Genomic DNA, 18,250 nt, shown 5'->3' with positions numbered 1-18,250 from the left:
GAGAGTGAGAGTGTCAGGAGGAGACCGAGTATAGAGGGGGGGGGGAAATTCCTCTAGTCGGAACTAGGGTCCTCACACACCCAGCAAGCTAGGTGTCATGCTTCATCATATGGACCTGCTCCTCGTCGGGACGGCGCTGCAATCCCCGACGGGCACCCTTAAAGGGGCTCTTTAGCGGAGATCTTCTGTTCCTGGCCGTATGATGTGGTGTGTGTGAGGGGTCTAGTGGTGTAGATGTGGATGTGTGTGAGTGATTAAAACAAGTTGGATAGTCCACAAACAGGACTTACAATAGCTGGGTGTGTGAGGACCCTAGTTCCGACTAGAGGAATTTCCCCCCCCTCTATACACGGTCTCCTCCTGACACTCTCACTCTCCCCTTGTTTCTGAGGAACTGCATACTCTATTCTTCTTACTGATTAACTGGGCCTGTATGCTGGACCTCTCTTAAAAGCCCACTTGTCCCCCTTGTTTGATAATTCTGAATCTAGCATTCCCATACACTGCAGAGAGGGATGTAAGTGTACGGACCAAGTCACTATCATTGGGTCCCAATCTATGTCAGCCTTCCACCATTCACAGAGAGTGTCCAAGGGGGGTCTGTGTGTGGGCCACAAATGATTAAGGAGCTGATTTAGAGTTTGGTAGATGGGCTACACTGTTACAAATGTGATTGATATCCAGTCTGCCCTATTACAAGTGCATTATATCCCATGGCACTTCTAGTATGTTGGACAGGACATTCATCATGTTTGTGATGGAGTACCCTATCCGCTAGACTCTTATTCAAGCCCTCGAAATCAGACCCTGATATTACCAAGTAATAAGTTGCCTACACCCATAGTGTAGATGCTCTACAGTACCTCATGTCGGGGTGTTTCCTTCAATTTCAAATGAGCCAGTGAGAATGCATTATTTGAAACAGTGCACTCTACATTAGAAATTGACTACATACATGTTTTATTGTGCCCTGAGTTCTTCAAAGGATCATAAGTGCCTCTTTCAGAAGAGATAGCCATTGCACTAATCCAAGCATATGCCAGTGCTTTAAATTGGTTAGGGCCGGAGCATTCCTAGGGCTCAGCAGGCTTAGTAATGGTCTGGTTGATGCATACTAGATTGCACGATTGATGAATCATTGACATCTGCAATACCATAAGTAGGAGACTCAAGAGAGGAAGAGGGGGAGGAGGGAAGTTGTTCCGTGGTGCTAAAGAGTTGAAACACTACAGTCATTGTCCACAGCACCATTCTCCAAGTGAATACCCGAGACCCTGCAGTAAAGCCATTGGAGTTGCTTTTCAAGGTAGTATTGTTCGATGTTTGGCACTCTAACACCACCAGCACTAGGTGGTGAGGGGGGCTGAGTTGGCCAGTGCCACCCTATGCTGACTGCTACACCTGATTAGATCATAAAGGAAGGCATCCAAGGAACAGAAGAATTTTACATCCTAGTAGAGTGTCAGACTGGCAAAATAATATAGCAAGCCTGGGAGCATGGCCATTTTGGTAAGGGTTAATCTTCCCATTACTGACTAAAGTAGTCTTCTAAAGAATGTCAGCTGATATCAAAGCACCACTCCAGCACTTTGGTCTTGTCCATCATGGTAGATGCATAGTCCCAGGCACCTAAAAGTTCTCTGTTGCCTTTGTATCGCCTCATCACCCAGTTCGAGGTCTATCTCAGGAGTTTTTGGTGAGAGAGAGAGATTATGCAAGACTTCTTCCAGTTGACCTTGATGCAAGACACTTAGAGGAAAGTGCTGGGAACACATGCAATGAGTAGGCGATCCATGGTGATGCCTTTATGATATGTTAGCATGTTGCATGCATATAGCGGGATGAGGTGCGTTCTGCTCCACAGCAGGATACCACACGCAATCTCCCCACTGGTGCTGGCAAATCGCCATAGGTTCCATAGCAAGGACAAAATTGAGGGGAAAATGTAGGCATCCCTGCCTGATGCCACAATGGATACATAGGGAATCTGAGATGTCTTACCCAACTTTCACCCACACTGTGGGGTTAATATAGAGTAATCTGATGAGTTGGAGCATACCCCCAATGCCAAGCCTTCTAAGCAGCCAAAAAGGTATTGCCAATCTTGGAAGTCAAAGGTCTTTTCTAGCTCTAGTAGAGGGCAGCTGCCCGTGGAAATGCTTCAGGCTTGAAAACATTCAGGAATGTACTTCTCCCAGGAACAAACCCATTCTGGTCTAATGAACTAATTAAGGGAAAAGAGGAAGCAATTGATGCACTAGGATCCTAGTTTTATAGTCCATCTAAACTGGGGTGGTATGGTGAGCAAAAGAATGATGGATTTAACCCAGATCTCTTGACTGGGAGTGAATGTTTTGATTCGTTCAGCATTCCGTCCATCAATTGTGTGTCTTTTGCTTTCTCGCCCTAAGTGTGCCTGGTATGCCCAGACGTGGGTCCCGGGCTCACTGTGCCACTGGAATCAAGCTATCCTGGCTGATGAGGGCTGAAAGCCCCAAACCGGTCCTAGGATGCTCGTTTCTTGTCCAGGGAGGACCTGGCTTGGTAGTTCTGGCTGGACTGTTCCCATGAGGCACAAGGTCAAGATTGATTTGCATATGGCCAGGTCTAAACTGGGGTGGCATGGTGAGCAAAAGAATGATGGATTTAACCCAGATCTCTTGACTAGGAATGAATTTTTTGATTTGTTCAGCATTCCGACCATCAATTGTGTGTCTTTTGCTTTCTCACCCTAAGTGCGCCGGGTATGCCCAGACGTGGGTCCCGGGCTCACCGTGCCACTGGAATCAAGCTATCCTGGCTGATGAGGGCTGAAATCCCCAAACCGATCCTAGGATGCTTGTTTCTGGTCCAGGGAGGACCTGGCTTGGCAGTTCTGGCTGGACTGTTCCCACAAGGCACAGGGTCAAGACTGATTTGCATATGGCCAGGTCTAAACTGGGGTGGCATGGTGAGCAAAAGAATGATGGATTTAACCCAGATCTCTTGACTAGGAATGAATTTTTAGATTTGTTCAGCATTCCGTCCATCAATTGTGTGTCTTTTGCTTAAAAGAATTTAGGCTGCATGTAAAAAGAAATGTTCACTTATTTTAAAACGTTTGTTTGAGTGTTGGCAGTAGTCCCCAGGACCCTTTAGCTTTTGCAGATGGGTTTCGACCTCAACATGAGAGTCAGTAATTTTTAAATTTTCAGTGGCAGGGTTAGAGTTGCAAAACATTGCTACATCTCATACCATTCACAATTTTAAAATGGTGCTTACAACATGGCGAACATGCCCCTTCCAAATTGCAAATCAACATTAATTCGCAATCCCATATTAGGACTAGATAAAACCTATTTTAAGATCACAAACGCTCCTATTTTGTGATTCACAGCATGCCACTGCATAAAAGGTTAGAACGTCTGGCTCCATATACAGATGAGGTATAATTCAGAAAAATGTGAACAGAATAATTATTGTATTGAGATTCTTTTATTACATTTTCGTTTTTTTATCTGCTGCATCAATTAGGATACCGTTCAAAAAACATTGTATTGAGGGTTGCATTTACAATAAGATTACTTCGTTTGAGCGTTATCTAAATAGGCTGTGGGTGTCTTTCAGTTAACTGTCATAAGAATTATTGTATTATTGTATGTGATGTTTCTGCATTGTAATATAACTTGAGGTATGTTAAGCTAGATGAGATTTTAAATGAAATCACTTTAGTTCACTGTCTTAAATTTAGCTTGGGAATATGAAATGATGAAGTAGGAAATACTGCAATCAGTTGCTGAGATGAAGGCTTTGATGCATATGGGTATATACAAAAAAGCGCTTTAGGGACATTAATAACTGTTTACATTTTTTGTTGTTTATTGTAAGTCTTAATGCTTCATTGAAGTGATATTATAAAAATATAGTTTACAGCCCCAGAGGCGTTTCAAATTCAACAAATGGAAATGCGTTGGCTGCGCGGTTACTTCCTCATATGAACCAACATTCTGGTGATACTTTGTATCACTGATGTAAATGGAGCCCGTGGCGGCGGGTTTCAACGAGCTGTTCAGCAGCCGCGACTCATGCAGGAAAGAGCAGTGGGGCGGGGTGGGGGGTATTTTGGTGTGGTCGGGTGGGGGGGAATTTCGGTGGGGCCAGACGCGGGAGATTTTGACCAACAACGACGAGGGGGAATTACGTATTTAATTTTCGCTCATGGTCGTCTGTCGAATCACTCCCCAACCCGACCCCACTGCTCTTACCTGCACGGGCCACTCCTGCTGTTCAGCATATGAATACATGCAAAAACACAAAGAATTGCAGTAATTATGTCCACTGCTGCCATTGTAAGTTGAACAAATATGTGTTGTAAATCGTGAGCAAGCAAGAAGCAGCCCAACAGTTTGGATTGAAGACCTCAGGCACACACTGACAATAACTACAAGAGATGGAGAGGAGAGAGGCCAGAGAAAAAGTTGTATGTGAGTGTAGGATATCTTGCCAATTATGTCCAGGAACAACAGGTAAAATTCCTCTCTGAAAACTGAAATACCCAGGACTAGATTTGTCCTCCACGTGGAGATATCTGGGTCATATTTTGGTGCCTATCAAGGAATAAAAAAAACAATATTAATTTAATTTTACCACAGACTAATGATGCTTTAGTTTTGAAGGTGGTTGTTTTCAAGAAACCCCTCAACCCTCAATATCTATGGAGGGAGACAACTGTGTCCTATCTGATTTCTAACTTTTAAGGCCAACTTAAGGGATGGAGAGAGGGAGTAATGCACAGGATTCAAGTAGTTTATTATCTGTCTCTTCCAAGTGTATTAGTTCTGTCTGGTGCGCTGATGTTACAATCTTCATACAAAACGATCACTCACAGCCCCTTAAACATAAAAGTATCAGGAATCATAGTACATGAAACCCCCAGTGTCCATATCACAAAAAGTAAGCACAGAAATGTGCAAAAGATCCAGAAGAGGTTTATTAGCATCTTAAGGAGTGATTAATAGTTGTCACTGGAACTTAAATGGGAATTGCTGCTTTTGACTGAAAATGTAGTAACATTTGTTGACATCTTTAACATAACAAAAGAAGATAGAACAAAAATATACTCAAATCAAAAATAACACAACAAAAGCAAAAGTCAAAATAAAATTCAGCACAACAAACAACATACAACACAATTCAATATTGCAGCACAGAAGCACAACAGCATAGCAAATAACAAAACATCACCACCAGAGTAAAATGTAAAACAAACATATGCAGAAATATTCTATTTCAGCACCTCCACAAATCTGCTTCCAGAGCACAGTGATGAATTTCTTTTGCATCACGCAATTCCATACTTACTACCAAGAACACGTATTAGTGCCAGTCAAAAATGGTTTGTGGTCCTGCCTAGGAGGCTAGTTTGTCTGGATGGGTACTGCAGTATAATAGCATGCCTTCCCCATTCACAACATTAAGTGCATGAGGGTTGGTTTGCATTGAGCCTTCATTATTACTAACCAAGTATCTATATTATGAAAACCTGTGTTCTTTTGTGCTCATCAGGTATAAACAGGTAGAACACTGCCGAAAGAAAAGCTCAGAAAACAGCCCTCAGCAACTGTCACTGGCACATGGAGGAAGTCAAGAAAGCAGCTATCACCACCTGTATCAAATCCATGTCTAACCACACAAATGGGCTCTTCAAAATAGACAAAGAATTCTCCAACCTGACAGCCATAGAGAACACCATCTACCCTTCCTAAGAACTCTGTGACACCCTCTCAGACTACTTCCACAGCAAGATCACCAACATCTACAACAATTTCAAACTCAAACACGCCACCCTCAACCCCAACCAACCAGCGAATATCAGCCAAACGATTACCACCTGATCTCTGCTCACCCTGACCACCTCAGCTATCACGTTTTCCATTCACTCCGGGGCTTCAACCAACCCCTGCACTGGGTAAAGATGGAAACATGCAGATGTCAGACCCCTCCTAAAGAAAGCCTCCGCTGACCCCAGTGATGTCAAAGTACTCGAGAAAGCCATCTACCAGCACTTCACCAATTTCCTGGAACAAAACCATCTACTGGATGCCCCACAATCAGGATTCCATGCCATCCACAGTACTGAGACCATGCTGATTGCCGCCACAGATGACATCAAAATAATACTCGACTGCAGAGAAATTGTGGCCAGGATCCTCCTTGACCATCTCCCACAACACCCTCATCAACAGAGTATACAACATAGGGATAGTGCAAGACACCCTCAAGTGGTTCGGCTCCTTCCTTACAGGATGCACTCAGAGCATCTTACTGCCTCCCTTCACCTCCGCACCCAAAGAAATCATATGCAGCATACCACAAGGATCATCCCCCAGCCCTGCCCTGTTAAACATCTACATTACCCCTGTGCAGATGTTGGCCAGATCCCACAGACTCAACACAATCTCTTAAACAGATGACACCCAAATGATCCTCTCACTCACCAAGGACCCCTTCAACACAAGCACCAACTTCTGCAATGCCATGGCGAACATAGCCAAATGGATGAAAGATAAGTACCTCCAACTCAACTACAACAAAACTGAAGTACTGATATTTGGGAAGACCACCTCCACATAGGACCACAGCTGGAGGCCTGCAGAACACATACCTACACTCACCCTAACCAACCATGCTTGCAACCTCTGCAACATCCTCGACAGCTAACTGACCATGAAATGGCAAGTAAATGCAATTGCCTCCTCCTGCTTCGAAACACTTTGTATGCTGCACAGAATCTTCAGATGGATCCCAACCAACACCAGAAAGACCATTAACCAAGCCCTCCTCCCCAGCCGCCTCAACTATAGAAATGCCCTCTATTCCGGCATTTCCACCCAGCTCCTCAGAAGACTCCAGACCAATCAGAACACTTCAGCCAGACTCACCCTGGACCTCCGCAAAAGAACCCCGATCACTCCCACCTGAAAGACCTCCACTGGCTCCCCATCCAGAAGAGATGCCAGTTCAAGATTCTCACGCAGGCCTACAAAGCCCTTCCTGACATAATATCTGACTACATCAACCATCAACTGGACTTTCACCAACATGCTAGTCACCTGCGTTCATCTTCACTCCCTCTCACACACACCTCTCACATACGACACATCCACAGCAGTGGCCTCTCCTACTCCTACATCGCTACCAAGACCTGGAACAACCTCCCCCTCCAGCTCCGTACAGCCGCCTCGCTGACTTCAGAAAGAGAGTCAAGACCTAGCCCTTCAACTGAGACACTGCTGCCGCAGGACCGCCCGACCTGGATTCCTGTCGGAATCCAGCAAGCAGTCGCAATATGGCATTGGCTGTGTGGCCGGAGGCACTTGCGTGGCATCCCACTGCCACACTGACAAAGCCATAATAAGGCCCTTAGTGCCTTTTTTTCATCTCTGTAAACCATGTAGGAAAGAGCAGACCCTCTGAGTTCATTTATGAACAAAACACTACTGGACAGGGTTTCTTGGCGCACACTCCCGGCTTCATCCCAGCAGGACTGTTTGGTTGTAATACAAACCAGCATTAGTAAATGTGTTTGGTTTCACCTATGTGATTAATAATAAGCTTCCTTTGCTGTGGGTTGTAGCTTGCTGAGTAGTTGTACAATCTAAATTACAGAAACTCTGTTAAGGTGTTTTGACATGTTTACGTACAAAAAGGCAATATATTGTGCTGCTACTAGTGGTATTATAAAGTGGGGAGATAAGGTAAATGATGGAGGACAAAGCTAAACAAGCATTTGCAATGCAACAGGTCTCGCATTTACGCGAGTTTGAGCTATTGGCATTGTAAAAGAAAATGCCTTTTATTTATGTTTTGGTTGTTGAAACATAATAAAAAGTATTGTCATTTATAATGCCAATAAATTAAACTCACGTAAATGCGAGACCCATTGCATTGCAAATGCTTGTTTCTACTTGCAGGTGAAGAATGAGGGGGATGGTACGTTGTAGCTGCAAGGCAGGGCACCTTGAATAGCCTGCCAGACTATAACTTACACTATTCCCGCTGCCTTATAGATTTTAAGACAGGTGCGTATCAGTGACAAAGGGAAAACCTGATGCATAAGAGGATTCTGCACAACGCAGCGTGTTCAATTGTAATAATGAAAATACAGAATGCCACCACCTGCTGTAAAATAGCCCTAAATGTGTGAATGAAACTATCCTGGAGTAACGTACAGGAAATATGCCTTTGGTGCATATTTTGTCCATTAAGCCCGTTCAGAGTGCTTGTATATTGTCGGGGTAGCGGCCAGTAAAATAATGATTTGCATAACCTTAAAGTTTGCTACAGTTGGAGACCTTACCCAGCAACACACTAATACTTACTGCAAACCTTACACATCTTAACGATATATTTACCACCACATTGCCTTTTGGTCAATAAGCCATTTTATTGGCCACTGTCCACCTCAGGGTAATAGCAAGTCCAGTTTTTGTTTATCCACATGCTTATTAGTAGCCTTAAAACATTCCAATTTAAATAACCCTCGTCTTGACAAAAAGGGAGCACAGACAAATTAAAAAGTGATGGCTCAGAAGCACACAATGCCCAGTGGAGAGGCCGGGTTACGATGCCTCTTGGTTTCGGTTTCTAACTCGCCTCCTAAATCACAATTGTTGTGAAAGTGATTCTGACGGCAAGCTTAAGGGACTACCCTCGACAGATAAAATGAAATTGGGTTGTTCACCTGCCTAGCTCTAGAAGAGTGTTCAATTCCAGCATAGTACGTGCAGTTGTAAAACTGAGATTTATAGTTCCGCAGTTAAAAAGCAACCACTGGACTACATCCAATTCTATTGTCTCCTTGCAAGTAGGCCAGTCAATATTCTACTGATGCGGTCACCCTGTATAGAACACGTTTCTAAGTTCCACCAATGTTTTCAAATTAGTATAAGTCCTGAGAAAGTTTCATGAACTTTCTCCTTTGGATTTTATGGCAGTATGTAGTTCCAGAGCAGTATCTATGAATACTGACCTTTTCCATTAGTGTTTCAGAATTTATGACTATTTTACCCCCAAGTGAATAACCGAGTTGTTCCTTCTGTAAACTTATTTCAAAAATAGCAACGAGCAGTCGTGAATTACTTCATGTGGTATACATACGGGAGCCAAACGCAGTATGACTCGATACTCATTAGCGATATGAGTAATCTATCCGAGTTACATTCTAAGATTACTTGTTTTAGAAAATATGTTTAATGAATTCAATCCAAAAATGTACCCAGCAACTCAGCCCATAGCTCCCTAACAAACGTCTTGTGTCTCCACGCGCCCTGCAAAGTCATTAGTAAGTTGCAGACACCGGAGGCCCCGCCCACACCTTCCCGCCATATTTAAATTTTACCAAAAGAAGTGCTCGTGCTGACCACCTATGACAAATGCAATTTGAACCCAAGCATTGGCATACCCAATAGGTCTCGCCTTTGGGACCTTATAAGTGTTTACCCATGCAACAGTGGCATAACTAAATACTTATAAGGTCCCAAAAGCGAGACCTATTGGCTATGCCAAGCGGCCGAGCGGCCGCGAAAGTGAAATTGATCGCGATCAAACATCAAAGCGGCCAAGATTAAAAAAAAAAGATGAAAATGTGCTGTTTGGTTATTGTCCACTGTTTAGATGAACAAATGAAAATTACCTTTACATTTTTCAAATGAGTATTTGAGCAGTTGTGCAATATAAATAAAAGAAACAAACTGAAAGTAAGGTTGTTGTATTATTGAGATGATTAATTTTTGTTATTACAGAGTTGTCTTATGAATTTTTTTTTCATTTTGCACTGCACGTTTTTTTTATTCTTGCAAAAAGTTAAATGTGAACATCAACTTTGAAACATTAATGAGCATATGGCAAATATTTGCACTTGCAGTGTCATTGGCATTGCGTTACTTACGGTTTACCAATTTTCTTTATACAATACACTGTGATAATTTCAATTATTCTTTGAAATTTGTATGTTGTAATAAATACTGCATTTTTTTTCAAGGCCTTTGTTAAAGTAAGTAAGTAAGTCGCGGTGCCACTGCACCTGCAGCACCATTGAAATCATGACCCTAGTGCATGCTAGATAACTGCACTTTGCCTGTTTTAAGAATGTGCGGTTGGTGCAGTTGGTTTTCTTCATATTATATAAAAACAAAAATACAGGAGGCTGTTTAAATTACTTCGGACAACTCAAACCATTTTTTAGCAATCAAGCTAAATACCATTCATAAAGCGAGCTAAATTAGGCAAAGTGTTTGCCTGTTTTAAGAATGTGCAGTTGGTGTTTTTTATATTATATAATAATAGGCTGCTTAATTACTTTGGATAACTCCAACCCTTTTTAGCAATCATTAAGCTAAAATACCATGCGTTAAAAGTTTGCAAATAAATATCAATGCATTTTACATCCACAGAAAGATAAATGGCAAAATTCTCACTATTAGGAAATAACTCCTGCTTTAGTTTACAGAGTATCACTCAATTACTGTAGTGAGGACATGGACACACCTGCGGACATTGCTAAATTAGCATAAGTTAGTGTATGCTCGGCTGCCATTTTGCCGCTTTTGCACGTTACTACATGCCACATTTCTCGTAAACACTTTGCTTGCTCGCTTTCACATGAGAACTGTCTGCATTTCACATATTTAGTTGAACACTCTGCACCTCGTCTGTACAGCGAGTTCAAGGTAAAAAAACAATAAGCTCTGTTGATTTGCTTTGGTTAGTGTCGCGTCCCTAGCTATAACATAGAGCACAGCTGCACACCTGGAAATCTGGTGCTTTTTAATATTGCCTTGCATGCATGTTAACACACTTGGAGAAACGCTTTCCAGGATAGAAGAGCTGTGCTCGTCCGGTGATGTAAATTCCTGCATCTGAACTCGGAGGTATGGGCTCCCGCTGACAAAGCCTGGAGGTCTTCTATAATTATAATAAAATAGCTTCTAGCACGGGGAGGGTGGCATGGAGCTATGGTCCTGTTTCCACCATCATTATAATATGATTTCCCCTTTTGTTCTATTTGGAATTGTAACAATGCTGATTTGTTTGATCTTATGCATATTGCTGCTATTATTGGCTCATGTACTGTATTATAGAGCACGTTAGTTAAAATAAACATTTTAAACTATTCCTTGTCTCTATTTACTCATGTTGTGGACAAGTACGAGAGTTTGAACGAAAGAGTGTTCTTGTTCCCACGTATCCTGAGAGGGACGGAGTAGCATGTTCTAGGATGTCTAATAATTGGTAGCTTCGCTGTAGCACGGAGAACGAATGAGACATTATAGCTAGTCGGATTGGGGTTCTGGTCACCGAGGTCTGTATTTTGGTATACCACTACACACTGAGGTCCTGGTTTCCTGCGCATAGTTCTGTGTATGTGCAGAATCCCTGCAACATGGCGCCCAACGTTTGGTCTGGTTCTTATTTACTATGCACTTTAGTAGTTCTTGTCCATGATACCCTCGCTTATGTTTTCCGGTAAACAGTGACGGCATAACGTACCTTTATTGATGTTTTTATAGGTTTTTGTTCAAGCTTGAAACATTAAATGGTTTTATAGTTCTGTTGAATTACTACCCTATTGCGCTGCCACGCATTAAGTTGTTCTTCTTTTCTACTCGATATGGCTGAGGTAGATATTGGGTCACATAGCTGCGGGGTGCTCCATCATCATTTGACTACTTTAGGAGTGCCCAACGCGGGTATCTCACTCATTGTTATGGTAGGGGCTGATCCAGCTTTCCACTTTGAGGTGTTTTAATTCTTGGGTTACCTTTCCGGCAGTGGATGGAGATAACTTGTTCCATACATACACTCCCACTGCAACACCTATAGCGTATCGGCCATATACGACTCTTGAGGTTCCAATTTCAGCATGGCAATACTGTATTTGGTTTAATGGCGCCCTATCCCACACCGTGACCCTGGTCCGGTTAGGCCCTTTATCGATTCCAGGGGGCACTTGCCAGTTTTGGCCGGGTACTCACCACATCCACTTTTATCTAGTAGTCGCTGTAGACGAGTTACGCGACTTACACACCTCCTTGATCGAGGTGCACAGGGCTCTAGTACAATACGTCTCACGCAATCTACAGGTGGGAGCACCTGGAGTTGCTGCGCAACCAGCTGGACCTGTAGGACTAACTATTAGTCTGGTTATGGTTAATTTGGTTATGTGCAAACATCCCCAGAATAAGGAAGATTTACCTTACTGGCTGGCAGAGAAATTTGACCAGCTGGAAGCAGTATTTCCAAATACAATTCCTGTGGGGAAACACAAGATTCTTACAATTAGTTTGCAGAAAAACTTAATAACCGAAGTAAAAGATTGTGAAAATTGGGGTAAAGTGTTTGTGGCGGTGTATGCAAAATGTTTTGGCACACCATCTATGACTGTGCTTCCCTCCGTGATTAAGCGTGTTCAGGATGAACACGGACCGGAGGCACCTGTGGAGTTAGGGATGATGTTGGTTAGAGTGTTTGACGTAGTTGCTGATCTGATCCTTGCTAATGTCAAGGGAGATGCGGTTAACTTTCAATTGTCTAATGCTTTGTGCCTTGTCCAGGATACGGAGAAACCCTGCGAATTACCAAAAATGATTGCAGAAGCTTATAGGACAATTGGGCGCAATTGTTTGGGTGTTAAGCGTTTCGCTAGAATACCAGCACAACAGCAAACATAGACGGCACAGTCTGCTAAAGACGACTGTCCAAACTTTCCTAAAAGGAATTGGAAGAATAAGAAACAGGGGAAGCAACAACAAGCACAAGGGTCGCGTACTTATGATTTGCGCGACCGCCCGAGAATTAGGTCTCCTGACAGGTTTCAGGTTCCTGATTAGCGTTCTCCTTGTTCTTCCCAGGCAACATCAGGTTCACAAGCCAGTGGAGGGGAGTGCCATGATCGTGGCAGAAGTCGAGGTGCCCCGCAAGGACGGGAGCAGCCTCGTCAGACTGAAAGCAAAGGGAAACAAAATAATTTTCCTCATCCGCAACTGCCTTTTCAGAAAAAGAAATTTGCCTCTTTAACAGCGAGATATGCCACAGACGGTGAGAACCTGGCTCCGGAACCTAACATGGGCAGTAATGCTGCTAGATAGTGCAGCGGAGGTTACAATAGTGCGGCAAGCACTGCGTCTATTTCTGGAGGCGACAGCAACTGAAACATTCATCACAGTTGAAATGGCTGACACCCGAGTGGCTCCCCCTGACAGACTATATGATATAGTTCTTCTAATTGAAGGTGACATACAACGTGTAATAAAAGGGATTTTTTTCTGGGAAAATCTGACTTCTTCGCATGACATACTTTTGGCGGAGAAAGATTGGCCACCACCTTTGGTTCTAGCCGCTCCCCAGGGTGAGAAGGTTATACTTCCCAGTTTTTCACATAACGTCTCCAAGGAGCAAGCAACGGCTTTTGCAGAAATCAGGTGGGCTGGGATAAAGATTCTCCCCCGCATGAGATACCATTACAGTCTACGCCACAGCCACAATCCCAATATCCACTCTGGCGGGAGGCAAAAGCTCCCATTGAGAATATTCTGGATCAACTAGAGTATCAAAGAGTAATTGAGTCATGTGTGTCACCGATGAATAATCCTCGATTTACAGTAGCAAAATCCGATGGGTCGTACTGCTCAGTGTTGGATTACCGACATTTGAACTCACATTGTCAGACTTGTGCGGTGCAGAATACCCACAGTTCTGCGTTAGTCGACAGTCTTGTTCATAAAAAATATAAAACTATACTTGACATTTCCAACGGCTTTTTCATGCACAATCTATCCTCTCATAGCATTCAATGGACAGCCTTCACAGCGGGCGGAAAACTAAAAATATTTACGCATTTGGCAATGCGCTACAAAAATAGACCTGGTGTTTTCGCCGCCCGTTTTGTCTCTTTGTTAGACAGCATAGACGAAGACGCATACTCGTACGTTGATGATATCTATCTAACAGACAACGAGATATGGCCACATCTTTGTCACGTGGATCGCATCATAGTGTTGTTTGCTGACCACGGTTACAAATTTAACTTTGCAAAATCACACATTGCAGAGTACACAGGTTGTTTTTGGGCTACAAGCTCAACAATGAAGGAAGAGGCTTGGCGCTTCACTTCTTGGAAAAATGTGCACGTTTGCGCCCTCCGACTACACTGAAAAAGTAACAGTCTTTGCTGTTTTTTTTTAATTTCGGTCGAACTTACATTCACGATTATGCCCAGCATATCAAGCCTTTGTATGCTTTGATACAACGACTTTTTCAAAAGCCTGCTGGCTTCCGGAACATTCTAGTATACTGCAATCTTTGCAGTCTGATCTTTTCGAATCAAATTTCTTGTTGACTCATGATAACCATACAAACCTGGTGATACGAATCTTCCTTGGCCATGTGGATTTCACTTACTTGACGTTTAGTGAAGGTGACACAGTACCTATTGCTTACAAATCACATTTGTACACTTCAGCAGAATTGCGGTTTTCCTCTTTTGAAAAAGTTTTGACAGCTGTCCAGATGGGGATCCTAAAGGAACGCGCACTGGCACAAGGGAAACAGATTTTAGTTGAAACACCATGTCCCGCTCTTGAAGCGGTGACAAAGGCAAGGGTACCAAACCGTAAGGCTTTGCATCCCCATTAGATACAATGGGACACATCGTTGACCTCTCCAGATGTCATGTTTATTTTTGACTCGTCATTGCGTACACAGGAGTTCTTGCAGTATGAATTTGTTCATCGTCCTCCTTTGTCAATCTGCCTCCTTGAGCAGTTCCAATGCATCATTTACACTGACGGTTCAGCGCAGCCGGCAACCGGGTCGGAGTACTCTTACTCGGCGGCCTGTGCTATAGTGGCAGGTACCATAGTGAACGGGGAGTTCACATCCAATGTTGTCCATACACAGGCACTAGGAGACTGTACAGCCCAATTAGCAGAGCTGCGCACTTTGGTACTAGCTCTGGAGTTTGCAGATCCAAATGTGTCTACTTTAATTGTAAGCGATTCATACTACTTTGTTCAGTCTTTCAGTGACAACTTATTCATTTGGTCTCAAAATTACTACCGTGATACTAAAGGCAGCGCAATCAAACATAAAATGCTTTGGGTTCGAGTCACAGATCTTAAAGATCATCTGCCTCTTCACATGTAATTCATACTCTTGGTCATCAGCATGTAGGAGTGCACACAGTTGGCAACAGTTTGGCAGATGGCAGAAGTAGCCACGTGTTCAGTTGCAGCAGTTACAAGATCCATGATTAAGATTGATAATGGCATTTAGGCAGCAATAGCTGCTACAGAGAAGGTTGATAATTACCCGCAGGGATTCCCTTCCAAATACCCACTCATTTAAGTCCAGATAATGTTCCATACGTGAGAATTAATGACGTTGGTGACAGGTTGATTCCCATCGCAGATCGCAGACCTTCACTGATAACAGCCGCACACGAAGGCATGGCTTTGGTGCATGCTGGGGTGTCTGCGACTGTTTCTATCTTGCAGCAGCGTTACTGGTGGCAGGCTTATATAAACAAACCTGTAATTACATACTTTCATGTGACATTTGGCAACAGATTAAGCCGTCTATGGCAACACGCCCACCACAAACACAGCTATGCATTTCTAATAAACCTTTCTGTTGTGTTTATTTAGATCACTGCGGCACTTTTTCTTCAGATACTGCCTATAAGTTCATCTTGGTTGCAGCTGATTCGTGCACACGCTTTCTATGGGTATGGCCACAACGCAATGCTGATGCCCGAACTGTCATCAGGGATTTGCATGTCTTTGTGGGAATTTTTGCATGTGGCACCTTCCATTCGGACCAGGGTCCAGCGTTCGCCTCTAAGGCGTTCAAGGATACCATGAGGTCTTTGAGGGTGCAGGTCAAATTTTCATCTCCATAAAGGCCTGAGGGCAATTTGGTTGTGTAGCGAATGAACCGTGACTTAAAGCAATCCTTGACAGCTAGGGTCATAGGGACTGGCAGAAACTGGTTCACCCATTTGTATAGCGTTCAGTGTGCACTAAATAATCTCCCTAGAAGACCTCTGGGTGGGTGGACCCCATACGAAATGCTCTTCGGCATGAAAATGTTTGTGCCAGACCTTGATGGTCTGGACATGGCGGCGTCAGCCGCATCCCCCGATGTAGATAATCATTCTGCTGTATTACAGAAACTACAAGAGACCCGTGACAGTCTTTTAAATGAACATTTACACTCACCCACTGATGCTGCACTGCAGATTCCGGTAGTCGGCTGGCTACCCAAAGTCGGACACCTGGTCCGAGAGAAGGTGGAGAACAAAAAAGAGTTTGGCCCCTCTTATCGTACCACCGCTTCCTGGTTGAAAAGACAACAGATACATCTCAGTGGACAATGTCAAGCTACAACATCTGTCCAATCCTGAATAGCATCACACCAGCGGTCTCTACAACAACTGTATCGAGAGATACAGGCTTACCCGCTACTAGCAACACGCAGGATGACACCGCCATTGAGCTGGACTCTGTTAACAGTCCTTTGCTGCTCCCGCCTGCTTCCACTCATAATGAAGAAACTGAATATGCTTATCCCACTACCGTGTCATTACCTGATTTGCAACCTGAGGCCATTGATGAATCACGTTTTTCCTTTGACTCACATTCCATATCATCAAAGGCCCCTCCAAATTTTCTATTTTTGGTGCCTGGTTTAAACGAACTTATTTGGTTCCATCTTGGACATACATCCGGTTGGTGCTCATTGCAATTTTTTTGTTCATGTCCATTGCCTTTGTGATATTTTATTTCCTTCTAATCAATGGTCACTACTAGGGGTGGGCGGAATTTGCGTAATCGCGTTACGCAAATCTCCGCGAAACGGTAAAAATCTCCGCGAACATGCAGAAATTCCGCGAACACGCGGAATTGCATGTTCGCAATACTTTTTTCCTGTTCGCGATCGCTGTTTGCATGCTCGGGGTGAAATATCTCGCGAACACGCATATTGAGAACGCGAACAAGCAAAAAATTTCGCGAAGTTGCGGAACGCAGATTTTTGGGCAATTTCGCGTCCTCCGCGGAACGCAAAATTACCCAAATTCCGCAAATTCCGCGAACGGAACGGAATTTACGCCCAGGCCTAGTCACTACCTTCCTGAACGCTTTGCAGTTAAACTGGTAGATGGAACTTTGGCTACGCACTCTTCTTCTCACTTAATGAAAAGAGACTAGACTTTTGTCAACATCACTGCCTGGCCAGTTATAGACGGCATAGTTTGGGATGCTGTAGATTTTAAAATCCATGGCCCTACAGAGATAATTAATGTGCCAAATGTGCTTCATGTTTCAAAGGGTGATGTAGTGAAACATAACATAAGGTCTGATCATTGGGACGTACAAGCCGTACAATCCTTGTTTTCAGATTTGAAATACTATGCCGCTTTTGATGCTGAAGATTTGTATTTGAATACTGCAAATTATGCAGATTTGTTTTGCTATCAGCACTATGGTCATCATTATCTGCATAAGGCTAACACATTTAGAAATGTTTTTGATTATATACAATGAGAATGGGAACATTGCCTGGCTCCTTTGGAAGGCAGCTCTAAAACGTTTTTGAAAAAATTCACATATTTTACCGATTTTGATAAATCAAACCCCAGGTCATTCTATTTTAAATTAAATGCTTCATCTAATTCTAAAGTAATTATTATATTCTATATCCTTTATTGATAAATTGTCAGTGGGTGGCTATGATCTGTGGAAATCCACAATTGATCTTAAATCAGTTTGGGGTTCAAAATCCTGGCAAGTGCGAGGCGCAGATGCGTTACACCACGCTTGCCTTATCCCGTAGCAGATTCTATTTTTAAATGAATCGATTTATCAAACAACTTGTTTTGGATTGGCAACTTCTAAGCAAATGAATGCCCCTGCTATTCCTGCTCTAGCTGCATATCAGAACTGGAACAATTGTACTAATTATTCCATGGCTGAATTACAATCACTTTTTAACAATTACACCTTTAATTTTTCTAGTTTGGACCCCCTAGGTTGGTTAGTTTGCCAAACTAGTTCAGATGCTTGTAAACTTCGTTTCCATGACAAGGCTCCTTGTTACACACAGGATAGGCCTGATCCTCATTTTGCTAACTCCCATTCAGTTACTACATATTCTGTTGGAAGGTTATGTCAAAATTGGTTGCAACGCTTGACTCTATCTGCAGTAAAACAAC

This window comes from Triturus cristatus, chromosome 12 (genome assembly GCF_964204655.1).
Source record: "Triturus cristatus chromosome 12, aTriCri1.1, whole genome shotgun sequence".
NCBI classification, from domain to species: Eukaryota; Metazoa; Chordata; class Amphibia; order Caudata; family Salamandridae; genus Triturus; species Triturus cristatus.
The sequence above is the reverse complement of the archived record's forward strand: the minus strand, read 5'-3'. Positions refer to the sequence as shown.